The 26888-nt window shown below is 44.7% G+C and overlaps 1 long non-coding RNA gene across 19 annotated transcripts in view; it reads right to left on the reverse strand.

Moving 5' to 3' along the window:
- LOC308180202 overlaps positions 1 to 26888 on the reverse strand; it is a 272118-nt gene that overhangs the window by 138150 nt on the left and 107080 nt on the right. For 18 of the 19 annotated variants that reach the window (XR_013940809.1, XR_013940810.1, XR_013940811.1 and 15 more), the window contains exons 4-5: positions 10759 to 11035; positions 861 to 961 (exon numbers count right to left, since the gene is read on the reverse strand). This is a non-coding gene — a long non-coding RNA (uncharacterized lncRNA). Of the gene's footprint in view, positions 1 to 860; positions 962 to 10758; positions 11036 to 26405; positions 26854 to 26888 lie in introns of all 19 variants that reach the window. The other variant, XR_013940821.1, reaches the window with a different exon arrangement.

Consider the following 26888-nt stretch of genomic DNA (forward strand, 5'->3'; position numbering starts at 1 on the left):
GCATACTACAGAGGTCACACTAATAGACTTACAAATGCCTTGATCATTTTTTTTCCTCTAAAATACACATGCCATGCTTACAATTCTTCCATTATATAGTATCAACCTGCTACTGAACCAATATTCTGTAAAACAGGCCTTTCAGATATCAGAAGTAAAAGCAATTTGTTCCTCTCATTATCATTATACCAAGCAGTTTGAATTTTACTTCTACCTCAGCTATAATAATTTAAATGTCCATACACTTCTTTCCATTCGTGTCCCACCTTTATGCCATGGTTATTATCAACATCCTTATTGAAATTGAAAGAAAATTATTCATTTTGTTTTGAGGACAAACAAAGATTACTTTTAAACTTGGGGCCATTCTTCCTGCATGGCGTCAGTATTTCTTCTCTCATTACATTCTCCTTATTTCTATGGGCAAGGAATTTCTACTGTTTGTTTTAATTTCCTCTGCAAAGAATTTCCTTTGCAAGGAAATTAAAACCTTGACATTTTGCAATTCTCACTTTATCCCCACAGCTCATCTGAGATGTTGTTCTCATTGCTGATCAGTCCCTTTCTTTATAGGTCTACTCATAACCTAAGTGGGTATCTGGAAACCTTTGATTCTTCCTTTGTCACAAGACATTTATCCTTCTGACTTTCAGAATCCACATAGTTGTCTGATGGCTTTAATACAGAGAATTACACAATAGATAGCCTTTATCCTAGAACCTCAAGCCAATTCACTTGTGTTAATGTAGTCAGTCACAATAAAAAAAAAAAAAAAAGAGTTATTTCTAGGATTAGGAGAATGATCTTATGCCTCAGAACTTCCAGAAAAGGAAAAAATAAAAATAAAAAAGGTTACTCACTACAATTAGAAGTCCACGTGCTGCCCAGGGTGCTGAAGAGAGCTGGAGTGATTTCTGCAGTATACCCAAAGGATGGATGATGTAACGTGGGCCAAGTTTATCTGGAAAACATATTGTTGAATACTGAGGTCAGATTCATTCCTGTAAAGGGAAGCCATCAGAAAGAATTTATCCACGAGTTATATAAGTTTACCCAAAATACATTTTGAGCATGTAAAGCAGAGAATGGCTTTTTTTTTTCCCCTAGTGTTCTGCACAAAGATAGCTTTTACTTTAGTAGATAAAGCCATTTCTTGTCTCATGATCTTAAACTGAAATGCACATACAAAAATCTAGATTTAACTGGTGTTATCAGTGGGGAAAAATCTGTGATCTACATTCGATTTTAATTCAGGCCTTATGGATCTGAATTCCCATTTGCTTTTATACGTTGAAGGTGAGTACCTTTTAATGTCAGACCATGCAGCGGTCAGCCAGCTTGCTGCATGGATAAGCCATTTCACTTTACTCTCCAGTACCTCCATCAAACCCACTAATTTAGCATGGAGCATTTTAGAATACACAATACAATTGAGCAGAGACATCACCCTTCAGCCCCTTTCATTTTTGTGTTTCCTGAATTCCTCTGTTGAATACTTTTATTGGATATTTAGAATATGCATTGTCACTCATTCTGGACAATTTCCTTTCTATTAAATGTACTAATGCACAGCATCTGCTAGCATACACATAGCTGATCCACAAAGACTGGGGAGTTTAAGGACTGCCGGATGACTGGAGCCGAATTACCTAGGGGTTCCTTCTCCTTGAATTATTCTACTATGAAATTCTCATCTGCAGGCTGCAAAGGGGAAACGACAGAGAGAAAAGAAACAGCTTCTCCCAGTCTAAACTTTCTGAGGAGCCTGTCGTGCTAAGTACTGGCCTGTCTCCTCTCGTTTGCGTTAACAGTGTCTAAATCACTCTTTCAACTTGCTGCCTTCCACAGGAGGAGCTGAGGCAGCAGCACAAATGGATCCTTAAGTACAAGGGGCTGGAGTGAGCTATTTCCATACGTACTTGGAGATGAAAAAAAAAAAAAAGAAAAAAAGAATACTTTTAGCTTTAGGTTTCTATCTCTTCCTTCCGTTAATGCAAGCCTAGGAATCACTTAGCTTTTTATTTTCATATTAAAAACATCTTAAAATAACTTAAAAATGGGTCTGAATGTTAATATCAAATAATCACAACCTGGGGATGAGCTTAGTTTCCATCAGTGGTGACCCCCTGAAATATCAGCTCTGCAGCCTCCCACATCCCTTGCACCAGGCTCAGAGACAGCCAGGCTGCAGGCACAGGTAAGCAGCCCAGGGCCTGAGCAAGGCAGGATGTCAGCTGGTCCCTAAAATGTTAGCTCCGGGAATAAGGTGCACCGGTGAGAGGCTGCTATTGCCTTTACCTTTGGTGCAAGTGGTGGATGAGTGTGAAGACCAAAAGCTGTGTCCTCCATGGCTGACAGCTCCAAATTCTTTCACCTACTTGCCATTAGTAGGGCAGAAGAAAGCCATGAATGGGTGTGCAGCAGATGCAGGGGCTTTAATCTGGCCAATAACTTGATCCAGCTGGACTCAAACAATAGTGAGGCAAAGCAAAGCCAGTATTTGGCTCTTGCAGCCCTAGGTGTTCTGTGCCACAGCTCTGTCTGTGTGTGCCCATTGCTGCTGGAAGCTCTATCTTTGGAGTGTTACAATCACCAAAAAGGAGACTAAGGCCGCCTACGGGCTCTCTTGCTAAAATTGCTTTCATTTAGAACTATTTATCAGCGTTTTCACACCATTTTTCAACCACTCTTCTCAGCAGCCCTGTGCAATGCAAATACCTCCAAGTCATCACTGCAAGCCGAAAGAGCCCAGCCTGATAAAATATAACACACAAGGCAGGGAAATTCAATTACAACAGACTGGCTGTGCTAGCCCCAGCTTTTTGCTGTGCTTCAAAGGGGAGGGATAACAGGTAGACAGATTTCCTAGACATGTGTGTGCAATCGCTCTTGCTGCTGATCTCTCAGAGGCAAAGTGATAGGCAGGTTCACTCAAGACTGGGAGAATTTAATTTGTGTAATGTGACCCACTGCTGAAGCTGAAACTTCATTGAAACCACCTAAACTGGGTTTTGAGGATGTACATTAGGCAAATTTCACCCCTAAATCCAGCTCGGAGTGTTCACAGATTAAGTTTGAAACATTTCTTTGATTTGAGGGCGGAATGATTTAAAATATCTTCAGCCATAGCACCAGGGCAACTAGGGAAATTTGCACATCTGCCTTATCAGCCCTTACACCCAGGTATAGCAGAAGCCGCAGATTCCCTGCACATAGTTCTCTGCATAGGTGAAATTAATCCCAGCAAGTTGAAGACCAGATAGAAGAACTATTCAATATTACATGTGCAACATTCATTTACAGGATCTGATCAGCCCTCTGACCATATACTGTTCCCTCACAAGCCTGCAGGAGGCTTGCTCCATCACCACTGCATCCCAGTATACGCAAGACAGTTTAAATAAATTCTAGGGCAGAGTTGTGATTCTGGTGTAATTTCCAAAATTCAAAGACTCTCTCATGGTACTTTCCTCATACAGGACCCTCACTGTGCCTCGAGAACAGAACAGTTACCATATTAACATCTCCCTTTAAAACACAGTGCAGTCCTGTGGTGCACTTCAGAAACATTTTCTCAATATACACATACATATATGCATTTTTTTCCATCTCTTGAGTAATTATTTTTGTTCCAACCGAATCAGAACAAGCAGAGCAGCCACAAATATCTCAGAAGCTTTTAGAGAGCAGGCAGCAGCCCACACACCAAGCTGCTCAACGGGATAAAACCTGACACGACAAAATTCAGAGGCAGCAGCCTGGCAGAGGAGCGTGGCCTGGGCCTGGGCCTGGGCCTGGGCAGCAGTGGGGTGAAGCCCACCCCGAGCCCCTGAACTCGAGCAGTGAATATGGGGAAGGGGAGCCAGTGGGAAAATAGCATTTCGCTTGAAGGAGGTGGAGAGAAGGAGCTGGCAGCAGTCGCTGCACAAGCGTGTGTTCAGGATAACACTGAGAGCAAGGATTACGTCTGCTGCTGTGGGACCAAGCAGTCAGCAGCCTCTAGCCTAGAGATATATAAGCCCAAGTTCCTGTGATGTTTCAGCAGCACATCTAAAAAGCTGTAGCAAAAAGCAGAAAACCCTCTGGCACTAATACACATCCGTAACAGCCCATGTTCCAGGACCCAGGAACCTCCTCTGCTGGGCCATGCACCCCTTACCTGTGCTTTATCGCTAAACACAGCCAAGAACCTCCCACTTAAAAAAAGCTGTGAGTAACCCATGTTTACCTGGAGCTCCCGCAGCCAAGGCACACTTCCAGTTTGTTAATTCTGAGCGTCCCTTCCTGAAGTGCAAAGTCTTATTACTACTATCCATTACCTTGGGTAAATATTGGAACAACGGCATTCAGAACACAATGCATCTGGATGCAAATACATTCAGCCTCGAGCCCTAAGGATCCTACCGAATCGTTACGCTGCCAAACTCCTCTTGGAGTCCGTGGTGATGCAAGGAATTAACGTGGCCTTGCCTGCAGAGATTGAAGGACACTGAGATGTGGCTGCATTGCTTACACGTGATTGGGCTTAAGCGTCTGCTTAATTTTAGGTTGGTGCTTAAAGCCCACAAAGTTTGCACAAAAGTGCTTTTTTATAAGGGCTCTTTTCCTGTCCTGAATGCCAATGCACTTGTAGCTACATAAAAGCAGTATCAGTGAGAGGAGGGAATCCTCTATGCAGAGAGAAGTCTTGGAAAAGCAGATTTATATCCAAGATCCATTGCTTTACGCTAATATTCCACGCTGGAAAGCAAGGATTTGAATATGGGAAAGCAGTTATTTGAATAGATGTGTGTGAGGGAAGACACACAAACTCTCACACACAGGCTATTGATTCAAACTGTATTTATGATTCTTCAGACCTCTAAGAAATTGATTTTATACCATTCTCTCTTTCTGTCTCTCTCCAGCTGAAAATCAAAGCTCAGTGTAGGATCCCTTAAAGAATTTTTCTGATAGGAAAAAAAATTCTAAAGTTTATCTGGAAAAAAAAAAAAAAGAAAGCCCAAGAATCCTGTGGATTTGGTGTTCAATATTCTGTCAACTGTCTTTTCAAAGAAACAGAAAACTTAGAAATAGCATTTAAAAATAAACAAGCAAACAAGCACAGCTCGACTTCTTTGTTTCCTTTTCAAGGAATGGATTATACTTATTTTCAGTAAGTTCAGATAACAACTTGAGTTTGCAATTCTTCATTCTCTCTCGGAATTTTTTTCCCCTGGATTTCAGTATTCTCATTAAGGATTTGATTGATTGATTGATTGATTGATTTACATATTTTTTAAGGGACTTATGGAAACCTGAAGTCACAAAATAGCCTCTGTGCCAGCCATCTGCACTGGCATGTATCTGCTAAAGAGGATTCAGACTGAAATTCAGGCTTTGGACCTAAACAAACCCACCTACATTAAGCAAAATGCTTAAGAGTTTGCTCATCTTTAAGCCCAGGCCTAAAATACAGACCCTGCTGAGTTTTACATGTTACGATGAGACAATGCACAAAGCAACCGCTTGTGCTTTGAAGAAGCTTGGCCTATCAGCTAGTGTCAAAACTCCCAGAGGCTCCAGCAAGACCTGCGTTGATGCCAAGTCACCACAAGCTCAGTCTCCAGCGTTTGACCACAAGGAAGTCTGACTTGAGCATGGAAAGACATACAACACGAGAACATTTTCTCAGGTATGGACCTCTGATTTCTTTTAGCTCCAACCATCATCTTCCTCATTTTTATTAGCCCCTATGCTTTCTGGCCAAATCAGTGTCTTACCCACCAAGGGGATCCACTTCATTTCATTCTAAGCACCATGCACCAGCTAATTATAAACCAAACACAAATTAAACCCATCTTCCCATCCTCCTCTCTGAAACCCCTAATTGCCCATTACCCTGTATTGTGCTCTGACACAAAAGTAATTCTACTAAGTGGGGAGTTTTGTTGTTGTTTTTTCTTTCATAAAAACTGTTAATTTGCTATTAAATCTCTTGTTGAAAGACTAATAGCTTAATGAATGCATTAAACATGTGCAAATTAGTTTTTTTAAACTGCATTACTTAGTTGAAGATTGAAAGGGTATGATACATCATCGTTGGCTCAGTAGGATTTAATGAGGCATTAGACCATCTTCTGTCTTGGAGGCCAGACTTATGAATGATCCCCAGAATTGCACAGGCAACACTTGTCCCAGGTCCCTCTCCTGCAAGCGACATATATTTTCCCCTTGCCTGTTTCTTCCCCCGTCGCCGCTGATGTACATGAAATAAAAATGTAGTTTCCAGATCAGTTTTATAATGAAAAGTAGCCCATTGCTGATGACAAATGTTGTTTACAGTCACTAGAAAAGAGGGTGGAATGGTGAGTGAATATATTAGAGGAGGAGAGGATAGCTTTTATATTCATTATACTGCCATTTTGGGCCTGCGAAGACACATAACCTTTCTCTTTCTCCCTCCATCATACAGTCACTTTCAGATGTCTACATTAAAATAAAAAGCTGCAGGCGGTGTGTTTTGCATTAGCTACTATCAATGAAGAAGACATTTTCCACCAGTCAAACAGAGCTCGTTGCAGGAATACCATCCCTCTAAACACACTTACTGAGGTTTTCCTGGGTGCCTTCCCTTCTACACCCCTCCCCAGGCTCCCCCTGCTTCACACAAAATAAATTCTGCATTAGATAATCAAGAAAAATCATTGCAAGGTTCTGATCGTACCAGTCATAAAGGAGAGCAGTGCCCCATCAGGGCGACGCAGGACAGCAGCAGCCATTGGTGCCTACCTGAGGAGCAGGCAACCTCTTGTGAGAGGATTATTCTGGAAGATTTTACACCTACGGGGCCTGAAGCGAAAGCCACAGACAACAGAGCTGCAGGCAGAAAGCAGGTAGCCAAAACTGCGCCACAAATTGCATTTGAGCTGTGCAAATTCTGTTGGATGGCCTCAGGTGGACATGGCCTACAGAAGCTTGAAGGCTTCCAGCATGGGCTCGAGAAGATGCTGTTCCCAGAGAGGAAGATTTTGAGTGTGGAGATTGTAGATACGAACCAATTTGGAGGAAAATTTCTCCTGTGAGGCCTGAGAGACTTCTGCTGCTCAGAGAGAAGGGCAGTGGGATGGGGTTTGTGGAAGAAAGAGTTTTATCTTGGCAAAGACGAAATAGGAAATCTTTATTTTTAGAAAATTAGATAAATTAAACTTCAACAGAGGGATGCACAGTCTTAATACTTGTAGGGTTGTGCCTATCAATTAAAGGAGGAAGAGGCCTGTGGAGAGGCGGCTGCAGGACACCATGAGCTGACATGTTCTGGAACAAACCCAGAGTCAGACAGGCTGGCACCGATCCCACCTTCACATCTCCACTCCATGCCATGATCAAAAGGCTGTCAGATACTAATAAAGTCTTAATGCATCATTTCTTATTCACACTGACTCATGTGAGACATCTTGGGCATCCAAGTTTAGTGGGTCATGTTCCTAGGCTCCTTCTGCAGTGATTAGCTCTTCCAGATTCAGAAGAGCTAAGTTAGGATCCTGCCTGGCACGAATTACCATCTTTTCAAATCCTTCTCCACTGATTTTACAAGGAGCTTTAGGGGGTTCTAGCCATTTATCTCTAACACCCAAGTCAGATGTCTGAAATTAGACACTGAGTATCTTTATAGGATATTATTCATCTCTGCACGCCTATGTATGTGCAAAGCAGCAGGGCTGCACTGCTGCCATTAATGGCTTGTGGTGAGACATCGCCTAGGGGCCGAGAAGAGCCAGAGGGCACAGAGCTAGTGCTGGATCTGTACGATTTCATCTGAGCCGGTGCCCTCCACTGGCCTGATGGGAATCTCACGGAAGGAGCACCGAAGGAAACATCAGGGACATTCTAAAAATAGGAAATAAAGGAGTAAGGACTAAGTTCTTCCACGATATCATGTAACGGTCCTTGGTTGGGCAGTGGCAGGTCCTTTATTCCCTTACTGGAACATACTTCAATTCTTTGTGGTGTTAAAACTGTAAGAACTTTGTGGTGTTAGAACTGTAAGAAATTCAGGCCTATTCTCTTCATACCTTATACTTACTTACCTGATAAGTAAGACCCGAAATGTCTTATGCTTACACCATACGTCTTAGGGCACAGTATCTGTGACTATATTTCCTCTGGGTAAGAATGAAAAGGTGGTTCTAATTGTGCTGAAATCAGCCACGGTATCATCTCTGGTACTTTCCTTCCACGTTTATATCAGGCGGAACCCCCTGTGGTCTGCACTGAAGCCAGAGCAGAGTGAAATTGTCAGGCAGTTCCCTTCTGAGGAGCCTGGCTTTTAGGGGAATGTAGACGGACAGGAACTGATGTCTGTTCAGGAAACATTCCTGTTCTACTGAGTACTAAGGACTTGCCTCGTGTAGCCCCAGTCCACTGACACACTCATTAATTTGTTAATTAATCAGAGTACAGCTTCTGAGCTACATTTAGCCAGCTACAAGTTAGGGGCTTAGTCTCGCCGTCCCCTGAAGGTGCACCCCGAGGGTGACTGTCATCTGCAGGAGACAGATTATTCCTTCCATCCATCTGGATATCAGCATTAGTATGAGACTAGTCATTCCCTGAGATGTCTAACACTGTGCAGAGGCTTCAGAAAGATCCTGAACAACCAGCCTAGACAAGATATCTAACTCTCCGGTGGTTAACGAAATGAGGTGGATCCCATCCCACTGAGATGGGAGAACAGCTCCATTAGCGCGCTCTATTAATACGCTGACAGCACAGAATAATACCATCGTAACTTCAGCTAATCTTTTTGCACCTCATAAGTTATGAAAATGTTTTACAGGTTATCAACAGAACTCACTTCACCCATAATTAGAAACATTAGCGTTAAAAGCCTGCATGGATGCTGATTGTTACCCTTCAGAAATAAAACTGTTTCTGGGGGGAGAGAAGGAAGACCACGGACTGTTGTTAGTGGAAGCACATATACCCATACACGAAGAGGAGTGGGAGCTTGTGGTTCTGAAATATTTTAAGCCCAAATATTCATACATGGCAAGTTACAAACAACCATTTTTTTTTCAGGACAGTCAGAAATCAGAGGTATTCATTCAAACCTTAAAAACTGTGAATAATTGTACCTTATACACAGGCAAAGATTGGCACATGCGCTATGGAGGAAGTCTCTGCTATTCAAACAAACATTTCTGTGTTCGCATTGCCTATAGTCTGCGCTTGTATTGTTAGCTGCACACAGCACAACGCACAAGGTCAGCGGTAGACTGCACTCCCATGGTTAGTGTTTGAAGAGGGAACATTTTATCCTTCACAACAAATCTACATATAGGCTATTGAATGAAATACAATAGCCTCACTACATTACTTCATCCATTAGCTAGATGCCTGTAAGAAAAATAAAACTGTATTTTTTTAGGATCCATTATGGATTGTGAGGTAAACAACTTGCATTCAGGCAGAAAAGTGCTATCTACTCCCAAAGCAGCCAAATTTTCAGTTTATGTCATTCAAATGGAGGTAGGGGACCTGTTTTAGCACTATTTAGTAGCACTTTTGGGGGCCAAGGTGATTTCACGTATGAGTGCTGCATATACACGACCAGGGAGACATACCTCACAGCCCTTCTGTGAGCAGGAGCAATGTGGGGAATGGTACCCAGTGAGCATCACCTCCAGCATTAGTCCAAGAAGCAATCAATGCACTGCTACTGGTGCACTACCAGGTCCTGAGGTTTATGTCACGGTTTCTCCACCTCACTTCAACTCAGAACAGGTAGTGATAACGCTTCCTGCTTTTTATTCTGATCTGGTGGCTCCCAAGCACTTCTCACAACATTAGCAATTGCACACCGTTAGGTAATCGGGTAAGAGCCTGGCTGTTGAATGGAAGGAGAAGGGAAGACAAAGGGACAGATATTTTCTATACTCTCTCTCATTTCTTCCCCTCTCAGGACTGTACTGAGGAAGCTTTTCTTTTCTTCCCCAGTATACCTGATCTCCCTCCAAGCTCAGGACTCAGCTGCCACGCTCAAAAACTTGATGTGCAGGTGACACTTCAAGGATGTAATCAGCAAACATTGTGGGGGGTGGAGGAGCAAGAGATGCTGACACAAAAATGAGAATCTATTTTAAGAAGGCCAAGCACACACCTACTCCAGGCCTTCGAATTAGGAGGGCTGCCTGCTCCGTGGGCCATGAATCATGCCTATCTGTCTGGGGAAGTGGGATTTCTTCCCCAACCTTTGCAATGATGTGCTGAAAAGGGGGCACCGAGTAGGGTTAGGACAGCCAGGTCTGTTTGATAGCTCAGGGCTGGAGCAGCGAGAGGACTCAGTATCACTGGGAGCTGTGGCACAGATTATGGGATGTATCAGGCAAGTGGAGGGCAACATGTCCATCTCTTGAAGATGTCAGTGAAGTGGCAGTACCTGGCTAAGAGCTCCTCCTAGGGCAGCAGGGGTGTGAGGGAAGAGGGGTAGAGGTGGGACCACGGAAACCTTTGAGGAGAGGAAGGACTGACGCGCTGCTGGCACAGGCCTTTCCTTGTGGCTAAACTGGCATCCTCCTGTCCTTTCCCACCAGTAATTTGGGCTTTCTCCAGTGAAGAAGGACACCTCTGAGAAAGAACCACTGCACAGACCAAAGAGAGCCGGAGCTGGGCATTTGTAGGTGGGCAGAGATCGCACCAGCCCAGAGATGGCATGAAAACAGGAGTTGGAACTGGAGGAAAAGCTCCCTGTGGCCTGGCAATGCATGCTGTCCTTACCTTAGCCTTCAGAGCGAGCAATCCTGTAGGATTGTGTCACCACTTGTTCTTCTCCTTTATCCAGGATTCAGGAAGCGTAGCAATGAGAAGGTGGTTGAGTTTGCAGACATTGTGCTCAAGTGCCTCTTCATTGTGGAGGTAGTCAGGTCTGTGCCCAGGCCGAGTGCCACAACTCTGGCTCACGAAGCAGGGCAAATGGCTTGCTTCATGGTGCTCCTGTGTTGTATCACCCATCTTGTATTGGTCCCTCCTGGTTTTGAGGAACCAATTCTAATTCCTAGGGAAAAAAAAAAAAGAAAAAAAAAAAAGAGATGTTCTTGAAAGAATCATAGAATCATAGGAAGGAAGGATGGAAGAGGTGGCAACCTGGGTTATCATTGGCATTGTAATTACACACACGCTCTGGCAAGGAACATTAAAAAAAAAAGGAAGGAAACCAGAATTATAACAACAGAGCTTGCTTTGAGGCCCCCAGAATGTGTGATTGCTTTTCTTACATACAGGAGACTGAAAGCGAACCGAATGTCACCAACTCTGAGGCAGAAAACATCTGAATGACATGCCCCATACTGAGACACAAATTCCTGTGAATCGGGTATATTACACATTGCTGAGACAGCTCAGCCCTTCTGCGTGTTTTTGAGCCTGAACCAATTAAAACACAAAGCAGGTGAACGCGGGAGGCAAACCCATTGTTTGTTTATCAGACGTAAAGGACACGTACAGACTTCAGATCACAGCGCGGCGCTGCGAGGGCTCCCGCCGCCCGGGCCCCGCTGTAATAGCAGCCTGTCCTAATAACAGCCTGTTAGGAAACAATGCAGCAGAGAGGACGGGCAAAGACGCATCCAGGTCACAAGGCAGGAGGCAGGGATCCCACAGGCTAATCTTGGCTTTGAAGCTAATGAATACAGTAAATAGAGAGTCACTAGAGCGTGAAAAGCACGCCTTCTAGCTGCTGCTGCATTAACTTTCCTCCTACTGCCCGTGAGTCAAGCAAAGCCTGCCTGATGGCCCCTGAGTTGGCTGACCATCTGCAGAACCTCTCGCTGACCACAAAAATGCGTCCGTCCCTCAGAGCTGGGGACCCAGATGAACCTCGCTGCCAACAGAACTCCCCTCATCCCCCAAACTCGTACGTGCATCAGCATGGAGCAGCCGTACCGTCACAGCCACCAGCTCCCCTACCTGGTTTCTGGTTCGTTAAGCGTTGCTTTTCAGCCAGCTTCCCTCCAAAACCCTTCCACGGCTCTGCTAAGCCGCTCACTGGAAACGTCCCCTAAAACAACATTGCCTGGTGCCTCTGATTTAAGCCGTTGTTCAAAACTCCTCTCTAAATTAAACCCAAGTTTTCTGACCCGCCTTAGAGACTTGTTCTGGTCTACAGCTCATTTCACCGCTCTCAGTCTCTCTCTGGTTTCCGTGAATCAAAGCAACTTTCGTGCCTTCATATTCCCCGGAGGCAACTCGTCTCCTCAAAGCTTTTTCCATTGCCCCAGCATGATCTCTCTTTCTGTCCGTCCAGATCTATTTCTTCTGCTGCAAATTCAATTAAAGCCTCTCCGGGAGCCTCACGATCAAGTCAATACAGTGACCAATGGTAGGACGGGTTAAACCGAGGTTTCAAGCGAGTAGGTATGCGAGGAGCTGAAAGGAAGGCAGACTTTGTTATTAAGGAACTGGAGAGGAGGATTCATCACTCCTCACTTAGGTAGGCACAGATTGGGGCTACTTGAAGCAGGTATCGGTGCTCCCGCTGCAGTCATTACAGATCCAAACCTCTCTCATCTTCGGATCCGCTGACTGTACGGACAGATCTTCACCAGCAACAGTGGGACCCGATCAGGGGAATCGGGGGGCAACATCTCATAGCCCATCCGGTCGGGTGTGTGATTCTGGCCATACGAAATAAGCTCATCTGTATGGTCTGTACAGTCTTCTCTCTCAGTTACCCTGCAGCTGTATCTGTTCCAAAAATAACAGCTAGCTCCTTTGCATTTTGTGATTGTGCCATCATAATTAAAATAAACACCAGTCTCCGAACAGCTTTGATAGGAGCCCATCAATTTTATGGGGGGGGAATGGAAAAATGCTTTTTTCCAAATTGTTTTTACTCCAGCATACCTGGTTTCAGAACTGCCTTTGATTCAGTTGGGTTGCTGCGGAAACAGCCATGACATCAGACTCGGGAGTCGTGACATCGTCGAGTGAATAATCAGACGCTGGAGAAAGCAGCAGGAAAAATGAAGTAAACAAATGTGTTTATCCACAAATGCTCCTACCATGAGGAACTGGAATCTCCAGTGGTAATTTACCACACGTTGCTAATGTGTTTGTTATAATATATTTCTTAATTCTTTTTCCTTTTATTTTGGCTGAATATGAAAGTTCATCAGGGCTGGAACAAACAGGGGAAGCATATTGAAATGAGCATTACAGATCTGTCGTGCTCTAGTTTATGGTCTTTTCTCAGTGATACACAGTAAGTAAAACAAGCACTGATTGAGTCAGCTGCCTCCTGGGTGTTCATTTGCTGTAGTGTGAGGAATATTAATGCTAAGTACATCCGCGTGCATCAGGAAAGGCAGGAGGAGGCAAGCAGATTACCCCGGCTTAGGGGTATTATACACGCGTCTGCAACTTCCAAAGACACAGAGAGGAAACATTTCTGTGGGTTTTTGTCTCTTATCTTCTTACAGTCTTATAGATTTTGGAGATGCATTGCCCTGGAGTTTTAATACTCTGAGTTTTCAGGGGGGATTGTGACTTTTTTTTAAATCCTCCTTTTTACAGGAAAAAAAAAAAAAGGAAAAAAGCAAGCACTGAATTTCATCAGGATAAAGAAAAAGCAGATTCCAAGAGAAGAAAGAACAGATGAAAAAGAAAAGTTTGATTAAAATCCCCTCTTGTTCCATGTGTTTGATGTAAATATCTTCACACCTTTCTCTTCCTTTGCAACCTCAGCAGAGGGTTCAGCCCGTCACCAGGGGATTGAGTTCCAAGCTTAGGGCTTTGTAGTTGCTGCTGCTCTTGCTGCTGTTGTCTAAAGGGATTATAAGCCTTTGTAAAGCTTGTGTTAATACCCTGGAGGGGAAAAAAATGAGTTTCCAAATAACCATTTTTGTGTATCTCCTGTCTAAGGTACCCTAGCAATGGAAAAATTAGGAAGTGTTTTGGCTTCAAGAGCGGGTCACTTCTAGTTCACAGCCACGTCTGCAGCCTTCCTGACCCAGTGCCTCCAGTGCCGAGGTGCCCCTTGCCGTGCTGCTGACACCAGGACCCTTGTGGAACAGCAGTGCGTTTCTCTGCACACCAGTTCAGTCTCAGACTGGGTTTTTAAAAAGCTCCCGAAGGACTGAATTAGGTGCTCAGCTCCCATCACATCCTTCAGTAACGCCTGGGCACCTTGTATTCTACACATTCTTTGGAAAATCCCAGCTCAGGATCCAACTCCACAGCTTCAGACTGACTCTCTGCGTCTTTTCAACCCCTTTTTTCTTTTCTGCAGAAGGATTGGTTTCGAGCCACGTCACACCACTTCCCTCCAGATGCAGTTGCGAAGGTGCAGAGCTGCTTGGTATTCAGGGAGCATCGGTGGCTCCGGGTCACTCAATATTCCAGGGCGAGGAGTGAATTGCTCAGTATTCCAGGGATGTGCCATCGCTCGGTGTCTGCCGGTACCCCAGCCTGTACTGCTGAGGATCTCTCGGTATTCCTGCGGTGTGCTTCAGGTGCTTAAAAGCTGTCACGGAGCGCTTGGGTGCTTGCCAGGACGAGAGCCTTCAGCATTCACATGTGCCTCCCCTGCGAGGGGTGAGGCACGTGGCCAGCCACTCGGTTCGCCGCTCTGCCGGCTTTTGAGAATAGAAGCGAACATGATGGTCAAAGGGAAAATGACAATGGAGAGGAGAGCAAAAGAGAAGTGGTGAAAGAAGGGAGAGATATGAAAGGACGGTTCTTTAGAAAATGAGACCTTTGAGCCCCTCACACAGGTGCTTTCCAATAGCCCTGGTTTAGGTTCAGATGAAAAGGGTGAAGGCAGTGCATCCCATCTTTGTGAGACTGACACCAGCACCCGAGGCAGAGCTGATCAGATCCATTCATTCTCACGCTTTTTGCTACCGGTCAGTGTTACGTGATAAAAGGCTCATCCCCACAACACAAAGGAGCACAACAGGAGGCAGAGGAACTGCAAGGAGTGAATCAGGAACACGGGACCTGACCGGGCTCCTCGCAGGGCTGTCCCAGGAGGCCGTCACCCCATCCCCTGCAGACGAAACCCATCACGATCAGTCAACGGGAGAGACTCTTCAGAGCACCTTTCGCACAGGGATGGGTCACTGCAGGGCATGGCCCTCGCAGTGAGACACAGGGAAGAGCCTTTGGGGATCAGACAAAGCTTTGTACAAATCTGTTTCTAAAATTTTCTTAAATAACGTCTTTCAGAAATTTTGCCATGTCATTTGAGAAAAGCACAACCCCCTCACTATTCTTTTGTCTGCAATTATGACAATTCCATAATGGTATTGAAACATAATAAAAATGATTAGCATAAAACTTCTTGATTGACTGAATCTTTTTTTTTTTTTTCCTTACAAATTGTCCACTACCAATTTTGGCTTCTTACAACAACAGTCAAATTTGGAATGGAAAAAAAAAGAAACTGAGTTTTTGGATAAGAGGAATTGTTTCCAGCACAGTCCTTTTTATAAGACCATCTGCTCTTGTGCTACCAGGTATGAGTTTGTAGAGCTGGATGCCAGTTACTACACATGACAAGACAGCACTGTGTACAGGTGGTTTTGAGGATGCCTAGCATAGGTCTGACCGACTAGGCTGTCCATGGAAGCAGAAGAAATGGTTCTGTTTTGCAAAACCAAAAACGCAAAAGGAATCTAACATGTGCTTTAGGGGATGTTATATTGCAATGAGAGTGGAGGTGGCCAGTGGCTAGCGTGGGCACCAGTGCAAGCTCACCCCAACTTCCTAAGGTATTGGTCTTTCTGGGGTGGATAACAGTGGCTCAGGGACAAAAACATATTTCCTCGTTGTTAGTATTGAGTTTTGCATTTTTATACAATTAACATAAACATTAAAAATTCTCCAAATCTGTCTTCTGGAAAGGTGTGTATTTATGGAACGGCTTCTGAGTCTTCTTCCCTTTTTTCTGGGTATGCCCACTGATTTGGAAGGCTTAGCATGTACCTCTTTTTTTTTTTTTTCTCCATCAACCCTTGGCCTTAAAGCATTAAATCAGAGTTCTCTGGATCTGCTACACCATGAAAATATTTAGTGGATATAATGTTTATTTGTGATTCTTGATTCACTCAACCCATTCTCTAAGGGAATCTCTCCCAACATGCCCCCCAGTACTTAGCTGTGAAAATTACATTCCCTTCCCCATGACTTTGTCAGTGCAGGGAACATCACAGCCTGCTTCAAAATGCTGCACTGCACTTCTCAATGGTATTTTATGACACATTTTTCAAATCAAATTTAAAAGCATAACTGAGTGGAATTAAATTAATGCCGTCTGGTAATGTCAGCAGCACCGGAGCTGTGCATGGCTGGCTTAGCTTCTAAACCTCTGGCAGCTTCCTGGGACTTACTTCTGACTTCAGGGAAATAGCGAATGCGGTGATGTGAATTTTTTAAAAACTATATCTACAGAAGAGAGCGTGTGGGAGTAAATATATGGTAGCTGAGGACTTGGTAGGGCTTTGCTAGGGAAGCTCTGTAAGGGTGGTTCCTGCATACAGCTGGGGGAAGGAGGGTATATGAGTTCAGAATAGTTATCTATGGGAGTTTAGGATGATGGATGTATATCTAGGAGGTCTGAGAACATCCCTAACATTACCCACGCAGACCTTATTGCATCTGTTTTTTTCTTTCTCACTCCTGCTACGATTGTAGTTTGATTAGCTATTCTGTCCCAGAAATGAGCATGCCACAGTACGGATTCTGATAATGAAGACGATCAAGATTTCGAATAGCAAAATGTTATATCTTCAGCCCACTGAGCAGAATGCACAGTTTGTGCTCGGGTATATTTTTGTCTGTGCATAGTCAGGGGAGACTGCTCATAGCTTTTGGGCTGGAAAACTGTTAATACAACAGGAGCTCTACAGGAAGAGAGCTGGGGGAGTAACAGACGTATGCAGGTGCATGTACAATAGGTTCTTACATTTTGTGTCTGTAGATGTCTTTATGCTTATTCTGCTAACACAGAGTCCATATATATCTATCTGAAATGGTGTACGTATAGACACAATCTCATTTGTGTACAGCCAACATTTTCCTTTTTCTCTATCTCTGTTTTAAATGCAATAATTCCAGCATTTTTTTCTCATTTTGAAAAAATCCCATTAGAATTTTAGCTAAAATTAATCCAAGAACGCATAGCACAGGATGTAGTCCATAAGTGCCTAATGATACTTTTGCATTCTTCAGTGACTACATTCACTCATCCAATTCCAAGAGGCGTACGTGAAGGCATCGGCTGCCTGGAACTCTCTGCCTTCCCATGCAGGCAATGCTCAGATCGTTCCCTCCACAGAAGTAGGACAAAATTTCTGCTGGTAATGCTACACGAGAATTGCACAGACATGCACTGTGTCCAAACAAGCTCTGTAACCCACCTGAGGTGAAAAAATCTCCTCGTCCCCGCTGAACATGGCAATTGCCTGTAAAGACGGGTTCTCACTGTGGATGGAGAGGGAACTGCACTTATTCTGGGTTACATTAGTGAAGGTACCAATTGCCACTCATCCCAGAGGGCAAGCCCAGAGCTTGTAACATGCCGTGAAATGCACGTAAAATCACCATCTGTACTTTTTGGGGAGTTATTCTGTTTGCTTGTTCTTCACCTTTATGGTAAACACCTTTTCTGTAAGGCTACAAAATACATATTTCCCCCTTTATGGAAAACATCGCATGAACACAGAAGCCCTCTCCCATTAAGCACAACCTGTTTATAGAGGTAACCTCATCGCTTGAATGCCATGGTGACTTGTCCTCATCCCTGCACTAGGGGTGTTGGTGTCTTCTGGATGCTTTTGTGACAAGAACACTTTGAGGTCAGGTAATGCGTTTGTACTGGTGTACAGAGCACTAGAGATATTTATGCTTTTCTATAAATAATAAGCTGTCTTGGATTTACTTGGAGATGTAGGAGCGCAGAAATGGGGAGTGTAATAAGGAGAGGAAATAAATAAAAAATAAAAAATAAATAAAAAAAGAAGAAAAACAACTCAATGAGAACTCATCCGAAGCCTACCTAAGCATAATAGATAATGATGAAGCCAGAGGAATTTTCTATGTGAATGAGAGACCTGAGATTCAGAACGGGGTGGGGGGTAGGGACAAGATTGCAAAGCTGCATTGCTGATCTTCCAACCTATGAAGAACTATTTCAGAAAGATTTTTTTTTGGGTGCCTTGTCCAAATCTAGCTTGAGGATGGAAATTTCCTGGGACTTCCAGAGGAGCCTGTAGGAGCTGGGATTACCCCAGAATTTCACAATTGCATTTCAGTTCTGATACTTTTAAACGCTGAAGTCAAATGGCTCCAAAAATGTGCTTTTCCCCCCTTTATTTCTCAAAGCTTGAACACAATCGGTGCGACACAAGGTTGAAATAAAGTTTTATAAGCTGTTCTTAATGCACAGGGATTTCATCAGCTTGGCTAAACTGCGGAAATTTTGTATGCTAGGCAGGGTAAGACTCATTTCCTTAATTTAAGCATCTAGGTGTTCAACATCTAATTCCGAGCCAGTCACGCCAGGCTTCCTTTACAGACAGCAGGGAGAAGCAGGCTCCCACTGAAGACGTCTCATTTCATTCTCAAGAACAGCCTCTAATCTGGGTCAGACGAATTGCCTCTGGAGGTACCCGCAGCCCCAGCCTGGAGAGAGATCGGGGTGATTATCTCGGACCTCTCGCTGTTAGACATCTGAAGAGGAGGGAGATGAATCCCGGTCTCAGCAGCTGTTACATTGCTGTGGGTTAGGGTGCTTAAAAATGTCTCTTCTTTGCTAGCTTGAAAGACTCCATCGCTCTCACTGAGAGACAATTTCATGCTCTTAAACAAAGTACTAAGGCATGAAGTACAATCCAGGTCTGTTCCTTCTGTAGGGCTGCGTAGGGCTGGTTAAGGAAAAGGGCCATATGATGTGCTTTGCATTGAACTGAGGAGCTGACATTGGTATCTGGGAAACGTTCCAGTAGACTGAGGAAGAGGGCTGTGCTCTGTGCCGGCATAAAAAGACCCAATTTTCATGGAGATACATCCATTTACACCTGGTCTGCATTTGGCATGGGGAGAAGAGAAATCGCCCCTTGATCAGGGCATACTTGACACATTGAGTTATCTCTCTGGTGAGTAATGGAGTGAAGACGAGTACACGTTTGATATGTTAGAGTGGCTTCCTATAAATATTAAAGCATGAGGAAACTTCACAGGCTAATGGGACGGAAGCACCTGCAATTCATCCACACGGCCCATACCGAGCTGGAGGTGACTGCCAGCAGCGGGCTTCCCGGAGGGGTCATTAATAGCTCTCGCCGGGCTTTTCTGCTCTTCCAGGATCTTCATGGCTGGAAGGAAAACTTTGCATTGCTCTGCCTCAAATTTCAAGGAAGCTGTGCTCACGGAGCTCCTTTTACTGCGTCTAGGGAGAACATGAAATCCTCATCACTGGAGGTTTTTAAAAACAGATTAGACAAACTTGTGTCTTGAAAAGCATTGATCTTCTCGACCCCACTGGAAAGCAAAAGGGTTGACTGGAGGTCAGTCAATAATTTCTCCACTTCTGTTTACCATACATATTCTCAAACAGTAGGACCTCTAAAGAACGATTTCCCAGTCTGTGGTTTGCAAACCATCTGAATACATTGCTTTTTGCAGTCGTTTCATGCAATTGAACTAAGGAATTAAAGGTTACTTCCACATGCTATAAACAAGCAAAATGAGAGGAAAACAATTAATGAATGAATACTCAGAAGTTTAGCCTCATTTTTGTGTGACAATACTGATGGAATTTTCCTATTTTTGTTCCGCTTTCCAAAGAAATGCCCATTCTCCATGGAAAAATAGAGAAACACTGTTCTAGAGGGCAGCCAGCTGGATTTACCCCAGCAGCCCGAGAGGCAGCCAGCCCCACAGCAAGCTCAGCGAACTCCCTGATGTTGGTCACCAACATGGGCTGAGCACCGCAGCATCCCCCGGCCTCTTCTTTCCATGCTTTTCCTCAGGAAGTCTTCCTGCCGCAGACCACAGGGCAATGCATGTAAGGACCCCACCAGAGCAGGATGGATCGCAGCAGGTTTGCTGGTGTCGCCTTAACTCATCACAGTCTTCCTGGACACCGCCTCCTCTCTAGATTGTTTGCACTCCAAAGATTCCTGCTGCACCCCTTAAGAAAGGAGCCGTAATTGCTGATCCAGCTGTTCGACGTTCCCCTCAGTACAATCTGGAAGCCGGTAAACAACCAGATAATGTTTATCGTTGCGGTGCAGAGGAACTGAGTGGTGCTGCCTGCCTGATTCCGCCCTGGAAGGGACCGGAGGGAGCCCCGCGCACCTGTGCGCTCCGCTCTCTGCTGGCTCAGCGTTTCCTTCCAAGTGCATTTCAAAGTCAGAGGCTGGGCTTTTCAAAGGCACTTGCTGAAGGGAGCGACGTTCTGGCAGCCACAGGGTTGTTAGCTGAAAGGCAGTTGTTGTAAAGCTGGGAAAATGTTTCCTGTTGCTAGGAACAATACATGTCTCTTGATTTCCCTGGATGGTTTTGCACTGCTACCTGTCCTGAGGCACGGAGTTAGCTAAAATTTGCAAAGAGGTCACTAAAGAGCTGCAGAAGAAAAGTAACATAAGAAGTATAACTTCACCCCAGTGGAGCTAACTTCTAAATAGTTGGATCAGCAGTGACTCCAATTGCATCTCTTACTTTGTGCGTGTGTGGCTGGATTTTATTATTGTTATTATTGTGTTGCTGTGAAGAGTAGCTCGAAGAAAAGAGTGGGAGAAGTCAGCCAGCCAGCTGCATGCATCAGGGAAAATGTGTCAGGTTAGGACACACCACCAGAGAGGGATGCTCATGAAAGCCGTGAAAGGCTTCCTCCTACTCCAATGGGTAATTCACCACACGTTTCAATCTGAATTTAGCAAAAAGAAACATGTTTGTGGGTTTTCCTTCCTACGACTTTCTTCCACAAGCTATGCACTTTGTCCAGCCTGGGTGAGAGCAAAAAAGGTAAGTGCCAGAAGCTGATCTGGGATCCAAGGATCCTTGAAAGGACTCCTGCAAGGCTCCGCATCTGCCTGCCCTGGGCACGGGGGCAGTGAGCTGCAGAATTACACCACAAAAGAGGTAAAAGTTGTGAGGAAGATGGGACTGAAACCAAGCTAAGAGTTAAACCCTGCAGAGACTGGCAGGCACGCTAATCCAGCAATACCAGGACACCAGGGGTGGGACAGCGAAGGATTTCCACCTGCAGCTTCCTAGGAGTCGACTCAGTGGGTGAAACATATCAAGGATGCAGACAGGAGAACCTCACCCATATGGTGACCTTTTTTTCTGCCACCGGCTTTGCAGTACCAGCTTTCCCTTCGCTATATCAGCCAAGGTTGGATATGAAGGACCCAGCCCAACCAGTCCTTCCTCCAGTTCCAGCCAGCACAACGCCAAGGGCGCTGCTCTTCCACCAGGGAGCACAGAGTGACACAGGCAGCCTCCTCGACTGCACAGCGGCTTGCAGACATCCATACCACCTCTCAATAGCATCTACACCTCACCACGAGCACGTACCCCAGAGCTAAACTGCACTCCTGGACCATCATCACATTTCAGATGCTTCTGCCAGCGGTAGCACCCGTGCAGAAAGCCACAAGAGCTGTGACCCCGCTCGGGCACGCAGCCTTCTTCGAGGCACGAGCACTTCCCCCCCAACAAGTTTCCATCTTTCAGTCTTGTTCTCGCCTCAGTAAAATTATAGGTGCTCTTTATTAGCATCATGTGTATCGTCAGACCCCAGCTTGTGTCAGCTGCCGCTATCTGAAAATGGCACTTGAAGAACCGGCAAGAACCAGCTCAAACTCTGCCTCTGTTTAGACCAGCTACAAAGCCTGAGAAACCCCATTTCTTTCCACACTCTCGTTCCAGATTTTCCCGAGTAATAAAGAAACAAGCTAATTTTCTTCATAAATGAAGTGATTTCAGGTTTCAGTGCGAGACCTGAATGCAGTGGACAGATTCTTGGCTGCTCGAAGTCACCGTGTCATTTCACACCCAGCTCAGGTGCCAGTGTTTTGTTAAATCAAACCTCTGCATTTGATAAGATAAAATAGTTCTTTATGAAATTAAAATTAGGTTTTAACATCTGTAGCAGACAGAGGGTACATTCACATGTCACATCTGCACCTGTGCAAATGCCAATTAACCCAGCATAATTAGTCACAATTTTTGCTAATTACCACTAAGATCAGAATCAGGATTTACTTCCTCATTTTTTATTCTTCTTTCTCTTCCAGATCCTGATCTTTCTACAGCGAACTGGGGGGGGGGGGGGGGTTATGCAGATGGCCACGTGGGGCCAGCCTTTAAAAGCAAAGCCTCAGAACCAAATTCCCAAGAGCTCAGCACCCGATATGCAAACACGGTTCTCAGAACAGCGTGGCTCTTATTTAACCACCTAAAAGAAGGGCTAAATCTTTGGTCATTCCCTGCCTCTAGCAGTTTTTCAATGGTGCATACCATCAGAAGAAATCAATACACAGTAAATGGAGCATTTTTGAGAAAAGTTGGCTCCTGCTGTGAGCCCTGAACCTTTCTGAAAGCGGTGACAGAATGGCGCTCCCTCATCACCCCCGGTCTCTCCCCATTCCCTGCCTCAGATTCCATCACAAAGACACGACCTCTGACGAGCAGTGGTGCTGCCCACCCAGCCCCGCCATTAGTCATCACTATTCATCAATCACAGCTCAGCAATCAGTGATATTATTTGTTATTGTTACTCCTGACTTTCTGGATTAATAATAAATATAATAGGGGCTGCTGTTGTGAACAGCTGAGGGAAGGACATGGCATTTCAGAAGGTCTTTCACATCTGAAATACTGGATGCCCACAAACTATTTATAAGGAAGAAGCGTGCTGTGGGTATGAAGAGCAGGAAGAATATCGTAGTAACTATGGTTAAGTGAGGGAAGGCTCGTGAGAACTATTACTTCTTATTATCCCAAATGATATAATTGAAGAGGATAAAAAAGTCAGAAAAGCCTTCAGGCAGTGAATTCCTCTTCAAAGTTGAAACGGGAGCAGCAACATTTGCTTTTGGATGCTATTATTTTATCATTAGATTGAATGGAATGGGTTAGCATCAACATCCTTGTATGTGCTCACAACTCACCTGAGCACTAAATATTATATATATATATATGTTATCTATTTCAGTATTATCTGGAGTTGCATTGATTTTGATGGAGTTCCTGGCAGAGAGATTTATCTCCAGGATGGATTTCTGATCACTTCCAAAGACAGAGTTTGTAATCCCAATTGAAATGGCAGCGGCTCCTGAGCTTAAGGAAATGTAAGATCCCTGACCTAGATGTCCAACAACAGAAAATACGTTAAAGCATTTTTAAAAGCACCTGATAAAGTTCATGGCTGTCCTTGCTAGTTGATTCAAGAGCTAACATTTCTTCATCTGGAGCACAGATCTTCCTTCAGCTGGAAATTAGACCTAGTACTCGCCATCTCATGTCCTCAGAGAGCAACTGATCCTCTGCTAAGATGTCCTTCAGCATATTAGGAGGCTGCACTGTGTCCTCTTTCAGTCTTTTCCTATTAAGGCTCAACTCCTTCAACTTTTCTCACAGGTCTTGTTTTCTGAAACTTTTGTCCTCCTTGCTGGTATCTCTTTGAAGCTCCCCAATTTGTCCACATTATCACACATAATACCCAAAGACCTCATACTCCAGCTGAGGTCTCCTTAGTGCCCAGCTAAGCAGAATATACGATCTACCCGGTGTTACTTTCCAGAGCAAGATTTGTTTCTTCTCAGTGTTAATTCATATTCATCTTGTGCAGTATTATAACCCCTTGATCCTTTTCCACTGTACTCCCATTAAGGCAGTTATTCTCCCTTTCGTGGACATAGCCATGATTTCTCCTTCCTAAGGAGTCATTTGCACCATTGTCCTATTGAATTTCATCTTGTTGATTTCCTACTGCTCCGCCAAAGTATCAGAATCATTTTAAATTCTAATCCTGTCTCCCAAACTGCTCGCAGTCCCTTCCAGCATACTGTCATTTGTAAGTTTTATAGATGAGCACCTTAGTACATCATCCACATGGATAATGAAAATATTGAAGAGGTGTGGGACTCCAATTCGAGTGTCCTTCCCATTTAAAGGAGAACTATTCATGTGTGACTTCTCTGCCAATTGTGGACCCGTCTTGTGAGGACTTCCTCTAGATCACGTTTTCCTCATTTGCTTATAAAAAATCAAAGTGGGATCATATTAAAAGCTAGATAGATCATAACTACTGCATCCTCCTAAACCACTGTGGCAGGTGGCTCTGTTAAGAAAATTAGATTGATTTGACAAGATTTGTTCTTTGCAATCCCATGTTGACTGCACCTTTCATCACTTTATTATCCTCCAGATGCTCATAAATTGATTGTTTAATGATTTATTCTATTATTTTTCTGGGTTAAGATGACTAGTCTGTAATTCCCTGGGTCCACCTTACCCCCTCTTCAAGTGTAGGAGCTATGTTTGTCCTTCTTTGGTCCTCTGGGCCCTCTCCAGTGTCAGCAGGTAGCTGAAGACAACTGCTAATCATGCAGGGACTGCAGTGGCAGGTTCCTTGAGAACTTTTTGTCAGGTGAGACTGACTCACATGCAATAGTTATCTGCGTGCTCTTTAAACCATTTGTCTCCTACTGTGGAAGATTGTTGTGCTTTACCATAACACTTTTTTTTCTTGTTGCTCCTTCCTTACCTGCCTGCATTGCTCCCTTTACAACCCTTTGAAAGTCTTTCATCTGGAGGCTGAACTTCGAGTCTCTCCTTCCCTGTTTGCACTGTTCCATTCTATCCATCCCAATCTTACACCGTGGCATTCACATTTGATTAATACTTCATTTTAACTTGTCAATTCTTTAAAGATATTTCTATGTAGCTATATCGCTCTCTTGCTTTTCTTTCTGGGCAGAGCAACTTTACTGCTGTGCCTTTAACTTGCCATTTTAGCAACTGCCTGGTATCTGTTCCCCACAGAGACCCTTGTGAAGTTCATCCACCAGCTTCCTGCACTTGCTCTGTCTGCTCTCCCTGTTTTGCTGCTTCTCCCTTTGGATTCCGAATCCATTAAGTTTGCGGTCACCATTTTCATAGAGGTTTATTTCCACCATCTAATTCTGACCAAGTACTTCAGGTTAGGACTCTATTAAATAGTCATTTGTAAACCACAAAAACAACCCCAAGGGAAGACACCAGCACTGTAACTCTCTCTGCCCAAATGAGTCCTACCAACCATTATGCTCTGTCAGAGCTTGACGACCTGACTTCAGCTAGATGTGCCATAAAAACTGGGACTTGGGGGATTAGGTCCTTCAAGTCTGGCACATGAAAAACAAATGCATAGGAAAGCTGAATTAATCTGTTATGGTTCAATCCATCTATATGTGCAGCAGTATGGACTACCAGTTGCCATTCCCCATGCAGGGCCATTACTTTATGGAGCTTTAAGAATCACATAAATCACATTAAGGACAAAAAACAAACAAAACAAACAAACAAAAAAAAAAACAACAACAAAACTTTGCAAAAACAATCCACACTCACATAGGCAGCCATTTTAGGGACCCTTAAAGCCCTTCCCTACTATTCCGCTATTAACACACTCAGGAAAATAATTATTAAAAAAAAAAGCAAAAAAAAAAGCAAAATACAACCAGTTCAATAAAAAGAGGCTGCAGGAGCACACCAGGGACTCGAGCAGCAGGTTTGGGAGCACCAAGACTGCCACACACGGCTATGGGGGAGCTTTCCCTGTTCTGCCAGCACATACCCACACAAGCACAGATCACAGAATGGCCGAGGTTGGAAGGGACCTCTGGAAATCATCTGGTCCAACCCCCTGCCGAGCAGGATCACCTAGAGCACATTGTGCAGGATGGGATCCAGGCGGGATTTGGGTATCTCCAGAGGAGACTCCACAACCTCTCTGGGCAACCTGTCCCAGTGCTCTGTCACCCTCACAGTAAAGAAGTGCCCCTTCAATATTCAGCCAGAACCTCCTGCGCTTCAGTTCGTGCCCGTTGCCTCTCGTCCTGTTGCTGGGCACAACTGAGAAGAGACCGGCTCCATGCTCTCGACACCCTCCCCTCAGGTATCTGTACACATCGGTGAGGTCTCCCTCCCCTCAGACCTCTCTTTTACAGGCTTACACAGGCCTAGTTCTCTCACCTGTCCTCGTACGACAGGTGCTGCAGCCCCCTGTTCATCTTCGTAGCCCTCCTCTGAACACTTCAGTAGCTCTATAGCCCTCAAATATTCTCGGTGCTGACCCACTGTTTCACCCAGAAGTTAAATTACACGCAAGTAAAACATTTTTGAAGCTCCTCTACCACATGTTTGACACTAACCGGCACCGTTTGCTTCCAAAGAACTCAGTTTGCCAAGCGAGGCCGGTTTCTCGTTGCTGCCTGGGCATCGATGAGAACTGGCGACTGGACAGCTAGGCCATGAGGCAGGCAGGACATCCCCGGCACAGCACACGTCGCTCCTTCGTGGGTGCCCAGGTGCTGTGAGGGGCCTGGCCAGCGTCAGCTCATCGCCGCACACCTGAGGGCATCCCACATCCGCGGCATGAAGCCTGAAGTGTGACTTAGGGCGGCAAAGCGGAAAGGGAAACACGGGAGCGCAGAAGTTTATCTGCCTCCAGAGCAGTGTCTGGATGACAGCTGAGGCAGCCGGAGCTGAACGGCACCCGAGACGCGCAGCAGATGGTGAGCTGACAGCAGAGCTCCCCGCCACTGGCTGTCCTCACGTCACTGTCAGCAGCTGGAAGGAAGCGGGTGGGCATGGGGTTTCCTACACACGGATGAGAAAAACGTAAGGAACTTTTG

This window comes from Anser brachyrhynchus, assembly GCF_964034855.1.
Source record: "Anser brachyrhynchus genome assembly, chromosome: 19".
NCBI classification, from domain to species: Eukaryota; Metazoa; Chordata; class Aves; order Anseriformes; family Anatidae; genus Anser; species Anser brachyrhynchus.